Below are 24,216 nucleotides of genomic sequence, written 5' to 3'. Positions count from 1 at the left end.
AAAAGCAGTTGTGTTTTTTATGTGATGCTTGAAAAAGAGTAACACGGACAGAAGCAGAGACAATCTAAACATGAGAAGATGAGATATTGCAACTTTGCTGGAAGACCCCAAAATTCACATATATATATATCTTTTGTTTGTTTCGAAGGTCGAAATTTGATTCTTCTTCTTCTGGCTAACTTTTTAGTGTTGTGCGATAGACTAAACATTGGGAAGAATGTCCTGTACGTGGATATTTGTGATTTTTAACCGAGTAGTAGATCAAAATTTTCAAAGAAAGTTTAAAGCTTTAATTCGAACTGCTAAGATCTTACCATACAATATAACGATCTGAAAAATAGACGCTAGGAGTTGAACGAGAATTGTAGTAACATTCATCATGTGTTGTTAAAAAAAAAAAACAAACAAACTAATTAAAAGTATTCTGCAATGAAAAATATTAAACTGGACACCAAAAACACCAAAATCTCTTTGTAGCCTCTCACTTATTTTTATTAGTAAAGAGATTTTTTTGTGGTTATGGTAATATTTATAGTAAAAACTTCTTAACAATCATATTGACATTTACATAAACGCTCGGCAGGTTTACCCTTCCAGACAAAAGCGGCAGAGCATTCGCAACGTGCGACAAGATCTTTCGGGGCACCAGGTATTTTTTTGATGTCACTTATGCATTGATTCTTCCCATTTGTTCCACATGTTCCAGGAAATTTTCTGTTCATGTCACATCCCCACTTTGTTTTGGATTCCACCTCTATTTTTGTTATTATATATATACCAACGACAAATATATCATCAGATTACAAAACTGTATTAAGATAAACAATTGATAATGCGAAATAAAACTAAAATATTACCTCTAACATGGCTGAGAACGAGGAATGTGAGAAACAAGAAACCATAAACAAGACACCACATTTCATGACTCATAAAATGATAACCAGTCGTCTCTTTCCTTTTTTTTATGGTCAACAACACTCGCAATAAATATGCTCCATACATGATAAAATTAGATGTTGCTATTAATTAGGGAAAAGAAATAGTAAAAGAGAAAGATGGACTCAAGTCTACATAAATCGATCGAATCCGTATTTTACTTTTTGAAAAGTTCTCCTATACAATTAATTTTCTAATCTATTCACATTCCCAAAAAAGAAAAACAATAAAAAAACAGGAGAAAAATATCCATATTATAGAATTAATAGAAGAAAATCAAAAACATCTCACAAATTCATACACGTACAAAATAAAACTAAAAATTACCATTAACATGGCTGAATTTATGGCGTAATATAATCAAAAATAAAAAAATTAATCAAATTTGAAAATATTTAGAGGTATCAAACCTTATTTAATCAATTTCCCACTATATATTCAACTCGTCTACCATAACTCATACCATCATATGACCAAATTATTAATATATATAAAATCCTCTTCAATCAAATAAAAATATTATAGATAATTTTCAATCAAGTAAAATATTGTAAATATATTTGAAATACTATGAAATTAGTATATTTATAAATTTTTGATATGGTGAATATCATATTCTTTAAAAGATATCAAGTTAAGCTATTTTTTATTTTTCAACTTTAAATATTTTAAATATTTATTTGTTTTCTATAATTATGCATTTCAACCAAATTTTTTATGAAATTAAATATCCAAATTTTGATGTATATTAAGTAAATGTTATTATTTTCCAAAAAAAGAATTCTATTACACAGTTATTTTTTTTAAAATTTATGTTTGACTTATCGCTTATCTTTATATTTGACTTGATAAGGACCCGCTAGATGTGCAGGTTTAAACTTTTATAAATAAAATTAAATTTAATAAAAATATATTAAAATTTATTGCATATTGTTTATAACTTTATTTTTGCAATAATACACTGATTTATATCAATATATAAATCTTTTATGTATGTTGCCATTAAAAGTGTATTTTTTACACATAGGTATACTGTATTTTACAAATATATTATTTACCACCAAATAGAAAATGTCTATATGAATAAATTAAGCCAACTATTATATGTCTTTTTACTTTCACTTTTGAATAGTTTCTTAATCACTAAAATTGTTGGCTCAAAAAATATTTTGAATAATAAATAAATTACATCACAATAGTGTATGACTAACCATGGAGAGAACCTCGGTTATGCCCTCCTCCCTTTTGGAGAGAACCTTGCGTCCAACCTCCTCCACCATGGAGAGAACCTTAGCTCCGCATTCCTCTCTTGGGGAGATTACTTTGCGTCCAACCTCCCCCACCTTCCTCCTTTGGAGAGATAATCTTGCGTTAAATTTCCTCCACCATAGAGAGAACCTCGACTCTGCCCTCCTCTTGTGTGGAGAGAACATGTTCACATCTTTTAGCTATCTCAAAGAAGCTTGCTACAGCAACCAATGAAACAAAAGACCCTTTTGCAACGTCACAAAATCTTTTGATAGTAACTAATGTTAAATTTTCCAATGTATTTCATGGAAGTTTCTTTGACACACCATGATGTAGCCTCTGTTTCCAAGCTCCTATGGATCTATCAACAATGATTTATGTTTTTCCAATCTATCTATGTTTGTTGTAGGCTTATGTTTCATTAGCCTATTTTATCCAACCATTACGTTGATAACCTTCTTCTCTTTATCTCCTTTTTGAGATTGAACGAATAGTAACAATTATGTTTGTACAAAAAAAAGGTCTATGACCAACCAATCAAGGTTGAGAAATTATAAGAAAATTAATTTGACATAATTAATGAAATAATAGAAAATTACAAGCATGGTAATATATGAATCTCAAATAATTCAAACATGAAAATATAAATTAAATAAAACAATCTAAAATTACTACAATAAATTTTAAAATACAGTACTAGAAAATGAAGATGCATATATTAATCTTCCATTTTTTTTGTCAACATATTAATCTTACCTATTCCAAACTGAAAAAAGTAGAAAGTAGGAGTAAATTTTGGTTTAAAAAAATAAGGAAAATTTTTCTTCCAATTAAAAAAGTTTGACCAATAGAACAAAGTTGAAAACAATATTTTTCAATAAATTATTTTGTTAGATGAATAATATTAGACAATCTATGTTTATGTAGAAGTAAGTATTTATATTTTTTAGAATTAATAATTTTATGTATATTTTCCTTAATCACTTTTCTATTTTATGAAAAAATTTATCCCACTTTCTTTTAAGACGTTATATAATCTCTGTTGTTATCTTGCATTTGTGTATTCAACTTTTTTTTTTATGCTAACTGTCCTTGCAAATTAATAGAAATAATAATAACACAGTGAGAAATTTGTTAATCCCAAAACCCTTAGTTTTTAAGCATAAGAAACTTTGTTAACACTTCAAAGTCAAAGATGCGTAGTATGCATTATTAAATTGAGAAACGAAACAAAATTCAAAGAAACGATGATGAAAACACGTGATAATATCAAGGAATCTTTTTAGGGAATTTTGCCAAAAATGCCATTTTTTATTAAAAAAAAATTCTGCAATGCCACATTTTCGGAACATATAAGAAAAGGCCACAAACTTGTAATGTGGCATGGTGTTGAATGGCCAATTGGCCCTCAGTGCAACAAGGAAGAAAAAGATGGCGGGAAACTCTTGTTTTCGGTCGTACATTTTGGCATATATGACATGACATGCATTTAATGTAGACAAAAGGGTGTTTGTTGGAAGGTAAGAGACAAAACCTGTATTAGGTTTTAGATTTGAAATTTGGTTTTCGTTACGGTGGTGAGGCGGAAAGGAAACAGGGTGAGGTTGGTTGGTGGACAAAATTAAGACACAAAAGAGGAGACAGCGAAAACATGTAATGTCCATCCGCCATTAATGGTGTTGGTTGGAGAGTTAATTTTGTTTAAAGAAAAAGTTTTGAGCAATTATTGCTTGATGGTATAGATATAAAAGGGCAAAATTCTAACTTTTTTGTGGTCGTAGGTTTTTAAACCCAAAAAATGCAAGAAACGGTGTGTGTCTATCGCGGTAAACAAGGTAGTTTTAATCATTGTCCCCTAAAATGCATATGCAACAATTCTATGGGAAGCAATCTAGACTCAATCCTAATATGGAGATGCAACTACATGAACAATCTTGTTTTTTTTTTATTTTTCAAAATTTTCAAAATTTTTTGTTTTTTTTATGCAAATAGATGCAGACTCAAATAAACAAAACTAGCATGCAAAAATTTGAAATAAGAAAATAAAACACAATGTTATATACATTCTCAGATCCTCCCCCAAGCTTAAATTACACAGTCCCTTAATAAAAGTCTGAAAAAAAAAAATCTGAGAATCACACAAAATGAAACAAAATAAAGTGCAATGGTATTAAAAATGGTTTGGATGAAAGTGGTACCTCATGGGTTGGTGAAGAAGGAGGTTGTGGTCTTCTCCATGCTCTTTGGGATTCGCTCATTAGAGAGCTCGGTTATGCGCACAGACGATCTGCTCGGACCAGTATCCGAGGGATTGATCAGGTATGTCATCGCGTAGCTTGAGAACACTGAGGAGAGAAAAGACTTAAAAAGAAGAAATGTAAGTTATATTAACACCACTGCCGTTGGGACTTCCTCCCAAGAGAGCTTGTTTATAGTCGCTAAGCTTGACTTTTGATTCTTATCAGACTGGTGCGGTATCGGTGAGATACAGAGATGTCCCCAACTCTGTGCTCTCATTTGCCATGTATTTCTTCACTCTTTGTCCGTTAACGGTAAACTCAGTCCCATCTTTCCCGAGTAAAGTCACTGCTCCATAGGGCATAACCTCTTTAATTTCGAAGGGTCCTGACCATCTCGACTTGAGCTTCCCGGGGAACAGTCGAAGCTTCGAGTTGAACAGAATAATTTTGTCTCCAGCTCTTAAATCCTTATATTATATATTTTTTTCATGAAAGGCTTTGGTTCTCTCCTTGTAGATCTTCGAATTATCATAAGCCTCTAACTGTATTTCATCGAGTTCATGGAGATCCATTACTCTTCTTTCTTGAGCAATCTTTATGTCCAAATTCAGGAGTTTGGTTGCCCAAATTGCTTTGTATTCTACCTCGACTGGTAGGTGACAGTTTTTTCCATAAAGAAGCTGGAAAGGAGTTCGCCCAATCGGTGTTTTGTAAGCTGTCCTGTAGGCCCATAACGCATCATCTAGCTTGAATGCCCAATCCTTTTTTGTGATTCCCACGATCCTGGCCAATATCGCCTTGATATGTTTATTGCTTACCTCCACTTGTCCGCTGGTTTGCGGGTGGTAAGCTGTTGCGACTTTATGCTTGACCCCATGCTTCTTTAACAAGTCATCGAAAACTCTGTTAATGAAGTGGGTTCCTCCATCATTGATTACTACTCTTGGGATTCCAAATCTAGGGAAAATGATGTTTTTGAACATCTTCAATACGACCGTGTGATAATTTGTCGGGCTGGCGATTGCTTCGACCCACTTTGAGACATAGTCGACGTATACCAGGATGTACATATTTCCATTTGGGAGAGGGTTGAAAGGTCCCATGAAGTCTATTCCCCAAACATCGAAAAGTTTGACTTCTAAGATCGGCTGTTGAGGCATCTCGTTCCTCCATTTTCTGGCATGGATCGCACTTGGTTATGAAGAGCTGTGCGTCTTTGAACATGGTTGGCCACCAGAGACCAGCTTGAAGTATCTTTTGGACGGTTTTGAACGTAGCGAAATGACCTCCATAGGTGGACCCATGACAGTGCTCTAGTACCCCTCAGACTTCTTCCTCTGCTATACATCGTCAGAACAGGCCATCTGCCCTTTTTTGTACAGATAGGGCTCATCCTAGTAATAACTATTGATGTCCCTGAAGAACTTCTTCTTTTTGTGAGCATCATATTCCTTAGGAATTTCGCCGCAAACCATGTAGTTCACGAAATCAGAGTACCAAGGTAGCTTAGCTGACTTGATTGCCATGAATTCAATTAACCCTGTTGATTCGGGGATCGAGTGAGCTATCGTGTTCCCTATCTTGTGGCTCATTTCTTCCAAGAAGGCGATGTGCATTAGTTTCTCTTTGGGCATCGAGTCATCTATTGGAAGTGGATCCTCATTTCTTATTCTAGACAAATGGTCTGCCACTCCGTTCTCGATTCCTTTCTTATACAGAATCTCTATGTCGAATTCTTGCAGAAGAAGTATCCATCTGAGGAGCCTAGGTTTGGTGTCCTTTTTTGAGTAAATGTACCGTAGGGCGGCATGATCCGTGTAAACAATCACTTTCGATCCGACCAAGTAACTCCGGAATTTCTCAAACGCAAAAACCACAACAAGGAGTTCCTATTCAGTTGTCGCATATCTTGTCTGGGCATCATCCATGGTTCTTCTGGCATAGTAGATCACATGGAGGTTTTTATCTATCCTTTGGCCTAGTACCGTCCCCACAGCGTAATCTGATGCGTCACACATGATCTCGAAAGGATGGTCCCAGTTAGGGGCTTGAACTATTGGTGCACTCACCAAAGCTTCCTTTATCTTGTTGAAGGCATCCAAACAATCCTTGTCGACAATAAATACTGCTTCTTTGCAAAGGAGTCGTGTAACGTTCGGGCGATCTTAGAGAAGTCTTTAATAAATCGCCTGTAGAACCCTGCGTGACCTAGGAAGCTTCTAACGTCTTTCACCGATTTAAGAGGTTGCAGTTGAACCATCACTTTTATCTTAGCTTTGTCAACCTCTATCCCCTTTTCTGAGATCTTGTGGCCTAGGACTATCTCTTCCTGAACCATAAAGTGGCACTTTTCCCAATTCAAAACTAGGTTGGTTTCTTCGCACCTTTTGAGCACCTTATAGAGGTTTGAGAGACAAGATGAGAAAGCGGCTCCATATACTGAAAAGTCATCCATGAAAACCTCCACCTTCTCTTCTATTAAATCCAAGAAGATGGACGTCATGCATCTTTGGAAAGTTGCGGGAGCGTTACACAGACCGAAGGGCATCCTCTTGTAGGCAAAGGTACCATAAGGGCAGGTGAATGTCGTTTTCTCCTGGTCGGCATGGTGTATAGGGATTTGGAAAAATCGACTATACCCTTCAAAGAAATAGTAGTAGGGGTGGTTAGCGAGTGATATGTATATATTTTACCTTGTTTAACCACTGTTTATTTACATATTTTACATGTTTTATCAGCCTATTTTGTCACTTTCATATAGTTTAAGGACTGTTTGTGCATTAGAGTAGGATTTGCATTGCATTTGCATTGTTTCTTGTTTAAACAAGTGATTTGGACTCAAGAAGCACGGAAATAGCATCTGCGATGAGAAGAGTACAATCAATGGAGCAAATAGGAGATGAATCAAGGAGAAAACCAACAAAACATGGAGCACTTGACCGTCTGACTCTGAAGCACTCGACCGTTTGGATGACAGCACTCGACCGTGTGAAACTCAAGACTCGACCGGTGGGAAGCAGAAGGATGACCACTCGACCACGACCACTCGACCACATCTGCTCGAGTACATCGAGCCGCCTTGCTATTTTGTCTGGTAGCCAAATCAGGGCTTCCTTCCCCCTCTATATATACTCTTTGTACCCCATGGCCGCAAAAAAAAACCCTCTTTAGCCAAAAAAGGTCTCTGTAGCCACCAAAAAAACCTAGTTCTTACCCCTTAAGAGTTTTTAGGATTTATTAACAGCTTTGCTTCTTTTATTTACTGTTTCTCTCAGATTTTTATACTTTGTAAGTTCCATAACTTTCAGTGTATTGAGAATCTGAGCATGCTTCTTTATATTCAGTTGTTGTTCATCATTTCATCTTGCTTATCATGCAAGTTTCATCATTTCCTGGGTTTATGTTCATCATCATCATGTTTTGTTCATCTGAGTAGTGAGTTAGGATTATGGAGATGGATTAGGTTGGTTTAGGGCTGTGGTAGTCTGGAATGGTCAAGCTTGCTTGTTTAAATATCTCTTCTGGGTTGGGTGTGCTCTAAGCTGTTCTTATATCTGAGGGTAAGAGCAGATCTTAAGCTTCTTAGCATCACACCAATGTTTAGGTTGTTAGATAAAGCCAATAATGGAGATTATCATGCTTGTCCCAAGAGATTGGTTGCACAAGGTGTTCTTTGACAAGTAATGGTCTGGTTCTTAATGCTGTTCAGTATGGTTTCACCAATGAGAGTTGGGTTAGGATGTTACTGTAACTTGATCACTTCTATCATGAGAGTGGATTAGTGAGTCATTAAGATCATTGTCTAGAGATAGCTCAAGTTTAATTGAGGTTTGTTGACCAGTTTAGATAGCCACAGCCTGAACACTAGCCCATGAATCCATCTCTAGAAGCCTTTTTTGTCATTTGATTGTTTACTTATCACATATTAGCCTGTTTCATTGCATTTGTGTCAGTTTAAGTTTGTCAAGATTGCATATGTTCTTCGTCAAAATCCACTCGACCTAGTCACTCGACCAGTCACACGGTCGAGTGCTTGATCGAGCACCTTCGGGTTGTTCCTTTATTTTCTGTTCCATTTCAATTCTGCACCTTTACTGTTTTATCTACTGCTTTTACTTATGTTTGTTTAATTTCAGCATTGCTTACTTTATTTACTTGCATTTTAATTTTTGCTTCTGCTTTTACTTTACTTTCTGCATTTACATTATTTTCATCAAACTGTTTCACCAAAACCACTTTCATACTTGGCTTAACTTGGATTACTGTTCATACTTTGATTGCATGCACATCACAAACTTTATGGATTGACATCTCTTATACTACAACTGCATAAGAGAATTGAAACCTCTTCCACTTGATCATATCATTGCTTATGTCTCTGTTTGCTGGTTTGCATACATTCATTGAATAAGTATTACCACCCCAACATCATTCTAAAAAAAGATAAGTTTCAATTGGCGCTGTTGCCACTAGTGTGTTGATTTGTTTCATTTAGGGTTTACATAGATCCAAGATTAAGGTCTGTTACTAATCGTTCACCATTGTCACAGTTTTGGTTGGTTATTTTGAGTTTCAGGTACACCACTCGAGCATACACTCGATCAAGTGACCTTCGACTCAGTGATTGAGTACAAGTTAGTCAGTTAGCCAATCGACCACGCCCCTCGAGCAAGTACAGGATCGAGTGTCAGTCCGAGCAGTTAGTAGAGTTAGTTGATGCAGACAAGATCAAAGGGGAATCAGAACTTGCAGAAGTATATAGATCACATCAATCGCCTACCAAGGGACTTGCGACAACAGAAAACCAGGATCCTTCAAGAACAAGAGCAAGAACTACTGATGGATCTACCTATGCAAAGACCAAGACAAATTGGAGCAGGAGATGCTCCAAATACTCATACACAAAAAGCAGGAATAGTTCCTCATGCAGTGGCAAACAATAATTTTGAAATCAAAAGTGGGCTCATCACAATGATTCAGTCAAACAAGTTCCTTGGTCTGCCAATGGAAGATCCTTTAGACCACCTTGATGAATTTGACAGGCTCTGTTGCCTAACCAAGATCAATGGTGTAAGTGAAGACAGTTTCAAGCTCAGACTGTTTTCTTTTTCACTTGGAGAAAATGATCACTTGTGGAGAAGACCTTACCAAAAGGAGCCATCACCACTTGGGATGGATGCAAGAAAGCCTTCTTAGCCAAGTTCTTCTCCAATGAAAGGACAACAAGGTTGAAGAATGAGATTTCTGATTTTGCGCAGAAGAACAATGAAACTTTCTGTGAAGCTTGGGAAAGGTTCAAGGGTTATCAAACTCATTGTCCACACCATGGGTTCAGCAATGAGTCCCTACTTAGCACACTATACAGAGGAGTTCTACCAAAGATCAGAATGTTGCTGGACACTGCATCAAATGGGAACTTTCTCAACAAACATGTGGATGAAGGATGGGAACTTGTAGAAAACTTGGCCCAGTCAGATGGAAACTATAATGAAGACTATGAAAGAACTGTAAGATTTGTGGATTCAGCCCCATATGAGAAATACAAGAAGGATCTGAAAATTGTGAATGAGAAGTTAGACAAGATTCTGCTCAGTCAACAGAAATATATTCACTTTCTTGCTGAGGAGGACACAACAATTCAAGATGGGGAGAATAAGGTAGCTGAGCTATGTTACATCCAGAACCAAGGAGGCTTCAAGCCCTATAACCAGTTCAAGAACAACAATCTGTCTTATAGAAGTACAAATGTGGCCAATCCACAGGACCAAGTATATCCACCACAACAAGCACAACTGCAGCACAATTATGTGCCTAAAAAACAGAACCAAGGTTACCAGGGTCAAATGTGTCCCCCACCAGGGTTTCAGACCACCCAAGCCCAGGAACCAGACTTAAGAACATTGATGCAGCAACTGTTGCTTAACCAAGCCACTGGTCAGATGGAAACCTCCAAGAAGTTTGCTGCGATCAACCAGAGAATAGACTCCACTTATAATGACCTAAACATCAAGTTTGAAAGCCTTAACTCAAAGGTTACATTCATGGAGAGCAATATGGCCTCTACTTCAGGTCCAAAGCCTAATCAACTGCCTGGAAAAGCAATTCAAAAACTAAGGGAGTTCACTGCCAAGGCTATCTATGTTTCAAGGCTAGCTAAAAGCTCATTTCTTTCTATCTTGTTGGTTCACTAACCTATTAATTTTGAGTTTTCAGTTTGTTCTTCCAAGTTTCTTTTGAAATGACTTCACAAGAGAGAATTGCTGCTCGCCGAGCAGCCACTAAGCTTGTAGCTGCCAGCTTTCCTGAGCTCCAAAAGGTGCCTTATAATCCAAGAGAAGCTGGGGAAGACACTCGACCTGGAACTTGACCACGCAAACAGTCGAGTGGTCGGTCGAGTGTCTCGTCGAGTAGGAGAATGCGGCAGAATCAACCTGAGGAAGAAGACTGGGTCATGAGTGAGGAGGAGGGCGAATTGGTGTTTGATTTTTCTAAGCATAGGAGGAACATTTCAAGAGAAAAGAGGCCAGCTGAAGAACCACCACAAGCTGAGGAGCCACATCAAGATGAGATAGAAGAAGATTCTGGGAAGTTTTCCACAACCCAACTCTATGAAGCCTTCATGAGCATTAAGTTCCAAGGGACAAAATATCCACACAAGGAGACTATGTTGGAACTTGGTATAGCTGAGGATGTGGAGCTTCTTTTCAGCAAGTGCAACATAGCCAAATTCATGGAGATGCACATGGAGGGTTACAGGGAGATGAGCTGTGAATTCTTAGCAACTCTCCAAAGGCATAGCTATGAAGACCAAATGGAGCAAGAAGAAGAGCCTGGATACATCACTTTCTCAATCAAGGGCAGGAGTTATGAGCTTTCCTTTGTAGAGATTGCTGAACTTTTTGGATTTGACATGGGATCTGCCAACAATATTGTCATACCAAAAGAAGAATTACAATCTGTATGGCAAACCATAAGAGAAGATAGGCCATACTCCTCCTCTAGCACCAAGATTTCCAAGATTAGAAGCCCGATCCTAAGGTACTTCCACAAGGCTTTGGCGAATACCCTCTTTGGTAGAAAGGATACTTGCAATTTGAATGAGGGAGAGCTGAAGATGATAGATGTAGCACTTTACAGTATCATCACAACAGCAAGAGATGGGACCATCATTCTTGGGAATAATGTGGAAACAAACGTAGCTATGGTCCTCATTGAACAATTTATCTACTACAGAAGTTGGGTCAGCAAGCTACACAAGAGGGGCTCAACTGGAGTCCTAACCATTGGAGGCATCATTACTTCAATACTTAAAGCTGAAAATGTCCCACTTAGAGGTGAAAAGACCTAGTCAAGATGGATTGACATCCCATATCTCACCTCCACTCTCACCAGTCCATTCTCCAGAACAGTCTGCCCCTGCACCCGACCACACTCCTCGGATAGATGATCGGGTCGACACTCCAGTAACTCCGCCTCCTGCAGACAAACCGGGAGGAGAGAAACAGAAAGAAAGAAGATTCATCCCTCCACCCTACAAGCCACCATTACCATTCCCTGGACAATTTCGCAAGGAACTTCTGGAGAAGTACAAAGCACTGTTTGAGAAACAGATGCAAGAACTTGAATTCCGCATGCCTCTAATGGATGTTTTCACCCTGATACCTCCTTACCCAAAATTCCTGAAGGATGCAGTAATGGAGCGGATCAAACAAGTACAAGGGATGGTCATACTCAATCATGAGTGCAGTGCCATAATCCAGAGGACTGCTTCACCTTAGAAACTGAGCGACCCGGGATCGTCCACTGAAGTTCGGAAGAGGCCTTTGCGATTTAGGGGCATCCGTCAGCCTAATGCCACTAACTGTAGCCAAACGTCTTGGATTCGAGAAATTCAAGCCTACCGACATCCAACTGGTTCTGGCAGATCGAACTACGAGGTTGCCAAGTGGAGTTTAGGAAGACTTGCCGGTCAAGGTAGGGTTAGTAGATGAACCAACCGACTTCGTGGTTTTGGAAATGGATGTGGAGCCAAAGGATCCGCTTATCTTAGGATGACCATTCCTAGCCACCGCATGGGCAATGATTGATGTAAGAAACGGGAAGATCGATCTGAAGCTCGGAGAAGACCTCACTATGCAGTTTGACATTCGGGAAACTATGAAAAAACCTACTATAGCTGGTCAAACCTTCTGGATAGAGGAGTTAGAAAAACTGCGTGAGGAGGCATTTGAGGAGATTGCAACCAGGGATTGTTTACAAACAGCACTTACAAATGATGGTAAGGACGGATTCGTGCATCAAGAAACGAAGCTCTACAAGGAGCTGCTTGATACTTATCGAGAGGTCATCGAACCTGAGCTAAGTGAGGATATGAGGGAAGCTGAAAGAGAGGGAGTGATGCTCGACAACAGAAGCTCGGACATATCAGTAATCAACTCCTACGTGCAGTTGCTCAATACCAGCCCACTCGGACGCTAACATGATTGCCCCATCGAGTAGGATGATCAAGCACAATCTCGAGCAGCAACTCCAAACCACTGATGATTGGTCCGAGTCTAAAGCGCCAAAAGTGGAACTCAAACCTCTACCATTTGGGATAAGGTACGCTTTCTTAGGACCTAACTCAACCTATCCAGTGAATGTCAATTCTAGCCGGCCTGAAAAGGAATTGGATTTGCTTTGCACTCAATTAAGAAACTATAGGGGAGCAGTAGGCTATACTTTAGATGATATCAAGGGTATATCCCCTGATCTTTGCACCCACTGGATAAACCTAGAGGACGAATCAAACTCTAGTGTGGAACCTCAGCGTCGGCTGAACCCGAACCTGAAAGAAGTGGTAAAAAAGGAAATTCTGTAGCTGCTCGATGCTAGAGTTATCTACCCTATTTCTGATAGCACTTGGGTGTCCCCGGCGCACTGCGTTCCGAAGAAAGGAGGAATCACCGTCATCAAAAACGAGAAAGACGAGCTAATTCCCACAAGAACGATAACTGGTCATCGAATGTGTATTGACTATAGGAAGCTTAACACAACCTCGAGGAAGGATCATTTCCCCCTGCCCTTTATCGACCAAATGCTGGAACGACTGGCTGACCACCCTTACTACTGTTTCCTTGACGGGTATAGTGGATTTTTCCAAATTCCAATTCACCCTGCTGACTAGGAGAAGACAACCTTCACCTGCCCTTACGGTACCTTTGCCTATAAGAGGATGCCTTTCGGTTTGTGCAACGCTCCCGCGACTTTCCAAAGATGCATGACATCCATCTTCTCGGATTTAATAGAATAAATGGTGGAAGTTTTTATGGATGAATTTTCAGTATATGGAGCTTCTTCCACATCCTGTCTGTCAAACCTCTGCAAGGTGCTGAAAATGTGTGAAGAAACCAACCTAGTGTTAAACTGGGAAAAGTGCCACTTTATGGTCCAGGAGGGAATAGTTTTAGGGCACAAGATCTCAGAAAAGGGGATAGAGGTCGACAAGGCTAAGATCTAAGTAATGGTTCAGCTGCAACCTCCTAAATCGGTGAGAGATGTTAGAAGCTTTTTAGGGCATGCAGGGTTCTACAAGCGATTCATTAAAGACTTCTCTAAGATCGCACGACCGTTTACGCGGCTCCTTTGCAAGGAAGCAGAGTTTATTGTCGACAAGGACTGTTTAGACGCCTTCAACAAGATAAAGGAAGCTTTGGTGAGCGCGCCAATAGTTCAAGCACCTAACAGAATTTACTGTGAATGGGCAAAGAGTGAAGAAATACATGGCAAATGAGAACACAGATGTGGGATTTACATATTAGGATTGAGTCTAGTTTGCTTCATATAGGATTGTTGCATATGCATCTTTGGGGAAAATAATTAAAATTACCTTGTTTAAAATAAAACCTTAGGATTGAAGCTATAGCCCTTAATCACAGTTCATTGTTGCTAGATCAATCTTTAAAAAAAAAATGAAAAATCTTTGCTTAGAACCTTGTGTCTTTTGAATGCTTCCTCCACTTGTTTGAACTCTGGAACATCTCTATATTATTGGATTTAATTTGAACTTTAATTGTCTTGCTTATGGAACTTGAATACTTGCTCATGGTAACTCTAAATTCGGGTTAGCACTCCATTTTACCAATCTTTTTCGTTTAACCCGATTTATTTGTCCTACCCATGAACCCAAACCTTTCTTTCAAACCTTGTTGTGAATTGTTGAGTGAGGCCTTTTTCATTGTGTTATAGGTTGTGAAACCTTGAGAGTATTGAAAACGACAAAGAACTGCCTCTTGATTTAGCTAAGTTAGAAATTGAACTAGCTAATAGATTCTGTTTTGAAAGATAGGTGGTTAGTATGTTTTTTTGGGGTTGGGTTGAGGAATATATATATATATATATATATATATATATATATATATATATAAAAGAGAAGTCCCTAAGGTTATAATCAATTAGTTCTAAGTCTCTAAGTAAAAAACAATATAATAAGAGAAAACGTGTTTGCTATAGTTTCCTAGAAAGAAAAAAAAAACATATATACATATTAGGAGTTTAGCAAAGGAAGAAAAGAAAAAAAAAAGGAGAGAGAGAAGAGAGCTAGAAGTTTAAAGTTTAAACCTTATAGAGTAAAAAAAAAAAGAAGAGTTAAAATCAAGGATGTAGGTAGTATAATTCTAGGGGTTTGATAAAAAAAAAAAAAAAAAAAGAAACTGAATGAGAAAAGGGTAAATTATCAAGAGTTAAGCTTTGTATGCCCAAATTGTTCTCAATCTTAGATAATTTTCACAATTGTCTAGTATTCCTTCTTTTGAGAGAAAACCACCCAAAGAATTTGTTTGAAACCACCTTACTAAAAAGCCTTACCCTTGAAACCGATTGAGCTTGATTCACATTCCATTTGCAAGAATTCGTCAAACACTTAATTGAATGTGAAAGAGATGTTCTTTACTTTTAGATGAAGGTTGAACTAGATCGATGCATGGTAATAAGCATAGAAAAATATTTGTAAGTATGTTGATTGATCTTAGCACCATGAAACTATCTTCAAGGACTATAGCTTGAATCCTTCGCTTAGCATATAAAGGTTATAAGTCCCCATTTTCAAACCGTACCCTCCTACTTCCTTGCTAGAGGACTAGCAAGATTTAAGTTTGGGGGTCTGATAACTCTCTAATTTACATTTTTTTAGCATCCTTTTTTGTCCACATTTTGCATTGTTCATACCCTTAACTTGGCATTTTTAGGTCATTAACTGTAGGAATTCAGTTTTAGGCCATTTAGGGTGTTGCATTTTTGCATTTGCATATTTTGGATGAAAATAGGTGCTTAAGAGCCTCAAATGGGAAAAAACAAGGACAAACCCCAGCATGTACCTGAAGGAGCCATCGAGCTGGAAGAAAAAGTCCGAATCCCAACACGATCGAGGAGGATCCAAGAGCATGAAGAACAACCCGAGGATCTAGCCAAGGACGAACTCGACCACATCCTCGTGTACCACATCGTGTAGACCCTCGGGCAAGACTGGGAAGCTAGGTCAAAGGGGTTTCCATATATAAACCCCTCCTCCTCTTCCTCGCAAAGGAGCACGCCGTAGACCCTAAAAAAAGAGAGCGAGAGCTTCTGTGAGAGAACTGAGCGACTCAAACACTTTTCCCTTTTGTTTTGGATTTTATTTCATAATTTTTAATCATTTTCTTTAGATTTCTTTCTTGTAATCTTATCCCTCTACTTTATTGTTTAATATAATGCAATTTTCCTTCATATTTGTTGTTTTGTTTCTTGCTATGATTTTCGAGTAGTGAAGTAAAGTTTATAGGGATGAGATAGATGATTTTGTGTTCTTGATCGGTTAGGATGTCTTAGTTGATTGAATATGTTTTTCCTTCTAGATTGGTGTTCTTAATGCTGTCAACAAACCGAGAGGGTGAGATTAGATCTAAGGTGTTTTACCACCGAGAGGTGTAGATGAGATGCTTGAATCAACCAATGCTAGAGGTTTACTCACTTAGCCTAAGAGATTTGATGAGTAAGGGGTTTACTGACAATAATGAATCGGATCTTAATGCCTGCTTGGTCATGTTTCTCCAACGAGAGTGGGGTAGGGGAGTGATAAAGGTTGATTGTTTCTATCACGAGAGTGTTTTAACAAGATTTTCGAGATTCATTGTCTAGGAATTATTTGCTTGAGGCATGTAAGGCATCTTTACTGGTTAGGAACACTTAGGATTCGATTACCCCATCCTTAGAAGCTTTCGTATTTTAATTGCTTGCATTTTCATTCATCACTCAATCTCTTACCCGATCAGGTACACGATACCCTGTATCGAGTAACCCCTCGAATTGTACATATTTCAATTGCTTATTCGATCACCCCCACCGATCCTGTACTCGAATGCTTGCATCGAGTGCTTAGGTCGTGTGGTTCTTTGTTTATACTCTTTTCTTTTATTATTTTAGGATTGTTAGATAAAACTCATAATTGCTTGGCTTGACTTACATTGTTATGATTGCATCCTTCCTACTAGGGACTGGCTAAGGGTCATGATCTGTTCTTGAACCTTGGCCAGATCATCGGTGGATATTCTCAAAGTGGCGTTCCGGGACATTCCGTGGCTTGTCCGGCCATAGGACGGTTCAGGGGCGTTACAATCATGCTTGTCCCAAGAGATTGGTTGCACAAGGTGGTCTTTGACAAGTAATTGTCTGGTTCTTAATGCATGTTCAGTATAGTTTCACCAATGAGAGTTGGGTTAGGATGTTACTGTAACTTGATCACTTCTGTCATGAGAGTGGATTAGTGAGTCATTAAGATCATTGTCTAGAGATAGCTCAAGTTTGATTGAGGTTTGTTGACCAGTTTAGATAGCCACAGCCTGAACACTAGCCCATAAATCCATCTCTAGAAGCCTTCTTTGTCATTTGATTGTTTACTTATTGATGTTCACATATTTTACCCTGTTTTCCCTTAATATATTCACATCTTTTGCATCCTTTGCTATCCTTTTTGACCATTATTGCATAGTTTTAGGATTGTTCTTGCATTATAGTGTAGTTGTATTGCATTTGCATCTTTTCTTGCATAAACAGGTGATTTTGGAGCCTAAAGAGCATGAAAGCAATGCTGAGGAGAAGTGAAGCAATCATGAGGAGAAAGCAAAGGAGTTAAGGCTGGAGAACCAAGGTCCAGAGTCCCAATCGACTGCCCACTCGACTAGACACTCGACCGTGTGCTGAGAGTGACTCAACTGAGTGGAAGGAGCACAAGAAAACCCAACTCGACCGAGCACCGGATCGAGTTGGCCGAGCCGCCTGGCTATTTTGTCTTTTAGCATTTTTAGGGCTTCCCCTCCTTTTTCCTATTTAAGGACCTTGTACTCTGCAGCCACAGGAGGGCAGCTTTTTAGATATTCTAAAACCTAGTATTTTACCCTTTTTGGGAATTTATGCTTTTTGCATTTTTATTTTCTTAGATCTTGTACCTCTTTTGAAGGAGAAAACACAAGATTCTTCATACTTGTTTGTTTCATAACTTTCAAAGTATCAAGAATTCGAGTTTGATTCCTTCTCCAATATTGTAGATCTTTGTTTTATCTTTCTAATCATGCAAGTTTCGTGTTTTTCTAGGTTTATGACTTTGCTGTTCATCATGTGTGATTGTGAGTAGTTTCCTTAGCTCTTAAGGATGGTTTAGGCTGGATGGATGTTGTGGTTATTTGATTTGGTCAAGCTTGATTGTTTTAGATCTCTTCTAGGTTAGATCTTCTTAATGCTGATCCTATAACTAAGAGGGTCGGGTTTGATCTCAAGCTTCTTAGCATCACACCAATGTCTAAGGTGCATAGATAAGGCAAGATCTAGAGATTATCATTAGGCTTGCTAAGAGATTAGAACTCTTGTTTGACTCTTAACATATTGCTTAATGCTTGCTTGTATAGATTCTTTACTTTGTGAAAAAAAGTCTAGAAATATATGAGCTTGATTGTTTTTGCCATGAGAGTGGATTAACATGTTCTTAGAGATTAATGTCTAGAGATTAGCTCATGTTGATTGAGGTTTGTTGATCAAGTTAGATAACCATAATCTAAGTTCAGCCCATGAATCCATCCCTAAGACCTTCCTTGTCTATTGATTTCTTAGTCTAAATCCTGTTGTTTGATCATTGTTTGATTTACTTTTGTCTTGCTCTGTTTTGTCTGCATTGCTCTGTTTTACGTTTTTGTCCAGCTCGACCCTGCACTCGATCTACACTCGATCGAGTGCTTCCTCGAGTTCATTCCCAGAACTCTTGTTTATGATTTGTGTATGTCCTTTCTTGTTTCTTATTTCATTCTAGTTGCGTTTCTGTTGCATTCATTTAGTTTCCTGTTCATTACTTTCCTTGCATTAGTTCATTACATGCATTACTATAGTTTGATCTCTGTTCTAGTTTCATTATTGCCATAATCATTCTGTTCCATTACATTTAGTATCTTGTCCATTCAGCTTTTACATTCTGTATTTTACATTCTGCAATAGGTTGTTAGTGACAAACACCCTCTATAATACAAGTATTGCACACCCTGATTGCTTAACTTAAACAAGTATTGCACACCCTGATTGCTTGCATTCACTTATTTAGGATTGATACCTCTTATACTACAATTGCATAAGGGGAATTGAAACACCCTGCTTTCACCATTGTTCATCATCATATCATTCATTCAAATTCCATTTCACATACACACAAGAAAGTTACTAGTTTCAATTTGGCGACGTTGCCCATTTGTGTGTTTATTTGTTACAATTAGGGTCTATATTATTCTAAGATTAAGTTCCTTTATCCCCTTGTTCGCTACTGATCTCGATTATTCTACTGCTTGTTTGTGATTGAGTTTCTGGTACCAACTCGACCTTCAACTCGACCGAGTGAGTGCTCGAGTTTGTGATCGAGTCAGAAGCCGGATACAAATAGACCTTACCTCCCAGTCGACTCGACCATCCACTCGAGCCTGCGCTTAACCGAGTGCCTGTCCGAGTCTGTACTCGAGTCTGTTGATGCAAACAAGATCCAAGGGTCATCACAATCTTCAGAGACTCCTTGATCACATCAACCGACCACTAAGGGACCTGAGACAGCAGAGAACAAGAATCAATCAGGAACAAGAACAACAAGTGCTAATGGAGCAACAAGATCAACAAGCTCCAAAGGCAAGGAACATTGGTGCTGGGGATGCACCTAACACACACAACCAAAGAGCTGGTATTGTGCCTCCTGCAGTTGCCAATAATAATTATGAAATCAAGAGTGGATTGATCTCCATGATACAAGCCAACAAATTTCATGGGTTGCCAATGGAGGATCCTCTAGATCACCTTGATGAGTTTGACAGGATATGTGGATTCACAAAAATCAATGGAGTGAGTGAAGATGGCTTCAAGTTAAGGCTATTCCCATTTTCCCTTGGAGACAAAGCTCATCTCTGGGAGAAGACTCTTCCTACTGGAGCAATAACCACATGGGATGCATGCAAGAAAGCTTTTCTGGCCAAGTTCTTCTCCAATGCAAGGACTGCTAGGTTGAGGAATGAAATCTCAGGTTTTGCACAGAGAAATAATGAAAGTTTTTGTGAGGCATGGGAGAGATTTAAAGGATTCCAAACTCAGTATCCCCACCATGGATTCAGTAATGAGTCTTTGCTCAGCACTTTGTACAGAGGATTTCTACCCAAGATTAGAATGCTACTTGATACAGCCTCCAATGGAAACTTTCTCAACAAGAATGTGGAAGAAGGCTGGGAGTTGGTAGAGAATCTTGCTCAATCAGATGGTAATTATAATGAAGATTATGATAGAACCATAAGGATCACCTCCACTGATCAAGAGGATACAAGCAGGATTTAAAGATGGTCAATGAGAAGCTTGACAAGATTCTCCTAAGCCAATCAAAGACCATCCAGTTCATTTGTGAAGAAGAAGCTCCAGTCCAAGAAGGAGATAGGGAGTTTGCTGAGTTGTGCTACATGCAAAACCAGGGAGGATTCAAAAGTTACAACCAAGGAGGATTCAAGAATAACAATCTCTCTTATAGGAGTAACAATGTGGCTAACCCACAAAATCAATTCTACCCCCCTCAACAGCCTCAACAACCTCAACAGCAACAAAACTATATACCTAAGCAGCAACAAAACTATATACCCAAGCAGCAACAACAGGTGTTCTAGCCCCAATTGTGTCCCCCACCAGGGTTTCAGACTAACCAAGGCCAGGAACAAGACTTAAGAGCTATGATGCAACAATTGTTGGTTGGGCAAGCCAATGGAAAGCTTGAGGAGGCTAAACAATTTGTTGAGTTGAATTAAAGGTTAACATCACAGTATAATGATCTCAATATGAAGTTTGAAGGTCTGAACTCAAGAGTGAAGTATATGGAGAGCAATATAGCATCTATTTCAGCTCCCAAACCCACCCAAATCCCTGGAAAAGCTGTTCAAAATCCAAGGGAGTTCACAGCCAAAGCCATTCACGTTTATGAGGAAACTGTCACTGAGGACAGTGCAGTCCAAGCTGGGGAGGATTCATCATTTGTTGAAGCCCAGAGTGAAGTATTTGTAAAGCAAACTAAATCCGGCAGTGAACTCGACCCACCACTCAAACATACACACGATCGAGTGGGTGATCGAGTGACTGATCGAGCTGAAGTCTCCGAAGCTGATAAGCCCATTATGTTCATTCTTCCTCCTTACAAGCCTCTACTACCATTCCCAGGGCGTTTCAAGGCACAAAAGCTTAAGGAACTAATGGAGATCATTGAGAAAAAAGAAATGATGGCTTTGCAACAAGAGGAAGTGCAAGCTTTGAAGGAAGAAGTTGTGATTGAGAAGAAGGAAGTGATGGCCATAAAAGAGGTTATCATTGCTTACCAAGAAGAAGAGAGAGGACCTGCCTTGGAACTGTATGATCCATATCCTCTCTATAAGGATTTTTTGCTTGAATTGTCAAAGAAGAAGGCTCATGCTCAGGATGAGAAGGATCTTGAGGACCTTGGAGGGGTTATCATCCCAATTAAACTTGAGGATCCAGGTCCATTCTATCTGCCTTGCTCACTTAGCTATCTTCACTACAACCAGTGTTTATGTGACTTGGGAGCATCTATCAGTGTGATGCCCTACTCTATAGCACAAAAACTTGGGCACACTGACTTCAAGTCCACCAACCTTCACATATGCCTAGCTGATGGGTCAAACAAGGATGTAGTTGGTAAGCTGGAAAATATTCCAGTCAAGATAGAAAAGGCAAGAATTCATACAGATTTTGTGGTTCTAGAGATGGATAAGAAGCCTGAAGATCCTATCATTCTAGGGAGGCCATTCTTAGCCACTGTTGGACCTGTTATAGATGTTAAGGAAGGTCTTGTGACCTTGAACATTGCTGAGGGGATAACCATGAAGTTTAACATCTATAAATCAAACAACCTACCCACCATTGATGATCAACCTTTCACTATCAAGGACAAAGGAGGTCATGAAGTTTTAAGTGAAGTGGCAACTCCAAGGGCTAAGCTCTCTTTACAAGAGGAATCAATGGAAAAGGTCAAGGGTTCAGTTCAAAAGCTGACTGAATTGGTGAAGGATCTCCAAGTCAAGCTAAACAAGAGGACTTTGAGGAAGGCAAGACCAAGGCTCAAAATTAAGAAGAAATATGGTTTGTGTGTTAAGGGTGAAGTGATCAAGAATCAACTTCTCAGTGATCACGAAGTGCAAGGGAGGATTTCATCACCTCCTTGGTATCTAAATCAAGCCTGAAAAGGCATCAAAAGTCAAGCTTAGTGACTCTAAACAAGCTCACTAAGGAGGAAGTCCCTAAGGTATCATTGTACATATGCTTTATTTTCCTTGTAATTTTGATTTGTTTTCTTTTATGTTTGTGTTGGACAGACTTTTCAAAGAAAGTGTAGATGGGTATGGAGAGATTTGGACTTGGGGAAGTAGGCTCCCAAGCCCACTCGACCAGCCCACGAGAGGTACTCGACCGAGCTGACAAGCAACCAAGGCCCAGTCGATTCCCATTTCTCTTTAATGATCGAGTGGAGGGAGAAAAAGAAGAAAATTTTTGAAATTTCAAAATTTAGTCAAAGAGCTCGACCACGTGCAGTCGAGTGTGGCGTCGAGTGGCAGCAAAAAGCAGGTCAAAGATTCCCATTTCAAATTTGAATGGTATGGACGCTCCAACCTTGTCTCCTTGTCCCCTTAGCTTCTTTAAATAGAGCTTGATTTGATCATGTATCTCTCACACTCTCTCATTGCTTAAAACAAGTTAAAGTCAAGTTTAAAATCTCTCTCAAAGTTCATCTTTTTGCTCAAGCTTAGCTCTTTTAGTTTTTGGGTCACTAACCTATTAACTTTAAGCTTTGAGTCTATTCCTTTCAGTTCTATTCGAAAATGTCTTCAAAAATTACTAGGAAGTCTCAACAAGCGGCTGAAAGCTCCCTGGATCATCGTGATGCTCGCCTTGTTTCAAGAGGAGAAGCTGGAAGAACCACTCGACCAACCACTCAAGCAGGCACTCGACCGAGTGGTGGTCCGAGTAGGCGGTCAAGTGAAGCACCGAATGTCAGAAACCAGTCAGCTGAGGAGGACCCTGAGCGAACTGAGAGTGAAGAGGAGATGGATTTACCTCTTAGGGAGCACATAAGGAGACACAAGTCTAAGGGGAAGAGGCCAGCAGTTGAACAAGAGGAGGTTGAAAGTGAGAGTGAAGAAGAAGATGAAGAAGAAGAGGGAGAAGATGATGGTGAAGCAGAATCTTGTGGTTTGACTAAGAGGCAGCTTTATGAAGCCTTCTTGAGGATGCAGTTCTTGGGGACTAGATACCCTCACAAGGAAACCATGGAAAAGCTAGACATTGATGAAGATGTAGAATATCTCTTTGAGAAGTGCAGCCTAACCAAGTTTATGGGGCTTTGCATGGAGGGGTATAAAGAAGAAAGCTGTGAGTTTCTAGCCACAGTCAAGATGCATTGCTATTCAAGGAAGGACAAGGAGTTTGGACCTGGTCATGTTGCTTTCACTATCAAGGGGAAGAAGTATGAGCTTTCATTGAAGAAGATAGCTAACATCTTGGGCTTTGAAGTTGGTAGTGAGAGAAGCATGGAGATACCAAGAGAAGAGCTCTATGCCATTTGGGAGACCATTGGTGACAATGTCACTTATTCATCTTCAAAGACCAAGAGTTCCAAGATAAGGAGCCCAGTCCTAAGGTACTTCCACAAGGCCTTAGCAAACACCTTCTTTGCTAGGAAGGAAACTGGAAACTTGAATGCAGGTGAGCTGAAGATGATTGATGTGGCACTTAATAGCATCATTCTTGAAGCAAGGGATGGAAGCATCATCCTTGGGAGCAAAGAAGGCATTGATCTTGCAATGGTGCTCATTGACCACATGATCTACTTGAGAAGGTGGGTAGGCAAGCTACAAAACAAAGGTTCAAGAGGGGCCCTAACCATTGGAGGCATCATTACTCCAATACTACAAGCTGCTAAGGTCCCACTTAGAGGAGAGAAGGTCTTGCCAAGATGGATAGATGCAAACTACCTCACCTCCACTCTCATACTAGCTAAGGAGCTGCATCAAGGAAATCACATTTTCAACTTTGAGCTTCCAACAATTGGGAAAAGACAATTTGTCGTACCCAATCAACAGCTCACTACCATACAAGGAGGAGAAAACATTGACTTTTGGCCAGCTGAGGAGCACTTCTTTGATGGGACAGCTCAAGTTAGAGTTGATGAAGCTGGAGATGTAGAAATGATTGATGGGGAGGAGCAGTTTTACTT

General features: G+C 39.1%; 2 non-coding genes and 1 pseudogene across 3 annotated transcripts; all 3 read right to left on the bottom strand.

Moving 5' to 3' along the window:
- Window positions 1-351: 351 nt before the first annotated feature.
- On the bottom strand, window positions 352-923 carry LOC109129478 (defensin-like protein 226; annotated as a pseudogene). Its single transcript, XR_015583387.1, has 2 exons — window positions 858-923; window positions 352-754 (listed from the first exon to the last, which is right to left on the bottom strand). The product of XR_015583387.1 is annotated as a defensin-like protein 226 (transcript).
- An 8,726-nt stretch (window positions 924-9,649) lies between these two features.
- On the bottom strand, window positions 9,650-9,756 carry LOC147925465 (small nucleolar RNA R71). Its single transcript, XR_015585507.1, has one exon. It is a non-coding gene; the product is annotated as a small nucleolar RNA R71 (small nucleolar RNA).
- A 10,202-nt stretch (window positions 9,757-19,958) lies between these two features.
- LOC147925464 (small nucleolar RNA R71) lies at window positions 19,959-20,065 on the bottom strand. The gene has a single exon (XR_015585519.1). It is a non-coding gene; the product is annotated as a small nucleolar RNA R71 (small nucleolar RNA).
- Between the last annotated feature and the right edge of the window lie 4,151 nt (window positions 20,066-24,216).

Source organism: Camelina sativa, chromosome 16 (assembly GCF_030686135.1).
Source record: "Camelina sativa cultivar CO46 ecotype springtype chromosome 16, ASM3068613v1".
Lineage (NCBI taxonomy): Eukaryota > Viridiplantae > Streptophyta > Magnoliopsida > Brassicales > Brassicaceae > Camelina > Camelina sativa.
This window is presented reverse-complemented; position numbering and strand designations above follow the sequence as displayed.